This window comes from Galeopterus variegatus, unplaced genomic scaffold (genome assembly GCF_000696425.1).
Source record: "Galeopterus variegatus unplaced genomic scaffold, G_variegatus-3.0.2 Scaffold2960, whole genome shotgun sequence".
In the NCBI taxonomy this organism is placed as follows: domain Eukaryota; kingdom Metazoa; phylum Chordata; class Mammalia; order Dermoptera; family Cynocephalidae; genus Galeopterus; species Galeopterus variegatus.
The window spans coordinates 201,665-203,428 of NW_007729071.1; positions in this window are offsets into that span (position 1 = coordinate 201,665).

Consider the following 1,764-nt stretch of genomic DNA (forward strand, 5'->3'; position numbering starts at 1 on the left):
AGACTACTGTGGTGAAGGCCATGGGTGGTCCCCGACTTACAGGAATTTGGAACAGCCTGAGGCCTCTGAAGGGAACCCCAGAGAGCTTCCAAGTGAGGGCCTCTTTGCTCTAAGAAGACCCATTCTTTTGGGAAACACCCCAGAGGGAGGGTGGTGGGAGGAGTAAGGAGCAGAAGGGAGGCTCTGAACCTCCCACCCCCCTTTCCACCAGAACATCTCTGCCTTTTCCTATTTGACAATCCTTTGAATAAAATGTTTGACCTAAAAACAGCAGATAAGTGACCTGCTATTCAGGGGTAACCAAAACCAGGTCTGATGGGCTGGGGTTTTCCCAGCTTTCTAAAGGCTTGAATACGTGCTTGAGCCCTCATCTACCTCTTCATTCAAACTCCCACGTCAGCCCTGTCAGTGGAAGCTAAAAACCACCCCAGAGCAAGAACAGAAACAGCTCCCCAAAGTGACCTTCAGTGACTTCTATTCCCTATAAGTCTCTGCATCTGAAGCTGTTCTGACACCCTTTTTAATGCCCTCCTAAGGCATTTGATAACACACCCCTTTGGCTGCCCCAATATAGGAACCCTCACCTTCTTTATTGGTCCTTTGGACATTTAAATTTTAGTCTCATCGTCTCTCACATCCTTGACCCCCTCCACTTTCTCTAGCTATCAGCTGTCACCCTGCTTTCATGGACCACCTTCTAAGAAGAGTCCCCACTGTTCTTCCCTCTGCTTCTCACCTCCTCCATCTCCCATTAACACAAGTCCACTGAAATTGTCCTATACACTCCATCACACCCTTCCTGAAACCAGACTCCTTGCCTCCCTGTCATCTCTGCCCACTCTAGCTCTCAGCCTCCTCTTCTCCACCTGCTCTTTGACCCTTAGTTTCCTCTCCCCCTCCCAGCTTCATATTCTTCCTGGGGTGATTTCCAATTCTGATCTGGTCCTCTCTCCTGGGCCCCAGACCCACATACCCAGTTTTCTCCTGGACATCTGCATTTATTCAGAAAGAACACAGCACCCTTGAGTCTTGGCCCCAGTGACAAACATAAGTTTGAGGTCTCACAAATGAACACACTCTAGGAAGTGATGATGTCAGTTACCCTGCTGCCCAAGCCAGAAACCTAGAAGGTATGTGAGACTTCTCTCCCTTGCTGTGCCCCGTCAATCATCAACCACGGTGGATTCCAATGTGGTAGCTGAGAGCATGGGCTTTGTGTCTTTCAGCAGCCTAGACACAGATAGTGGCCCTGTCACTTACTGAATGACCATGGCGCATAGCCTGTTTGTGCTTCATTTACTCTAAATAAGGATGATATTTCAGAGTTGTAAAAAGTATTGAGATTATGCGTAAAGGGCCAATGCTCGGTAAATCATTTTCTCTACCACTACTGTGCTTTACATCTTGATGCCTACAACAGCCTCCCAGTGGGTCTCCTTACATTTTGCCTTCATCTAATCCAGTGGCTCTCAAAGTGTTATCTCCAGACCAGCATTATCCAGCATGACCTAGGAATTTATTAGAAATGCAAATTCTGATGCAGACCTACTGAATCAGAAAATCTGGGGGTGGAGCCCAGTCATATGTTTTATAAGCCTTCCAGGTGATTCTGATGCCCACCAAAATCTAAGAAGTGTTGATCTAGTCCTTCTAAGCTCCAGTTGGCTGCCTCTCTCCACCACTTGTGCGTATTCACCCTGGCACATAACCCAGCTCTGCTCAGCCACTCAGACTCCTGTGCAGTCCCCTAATGGACCACATTCC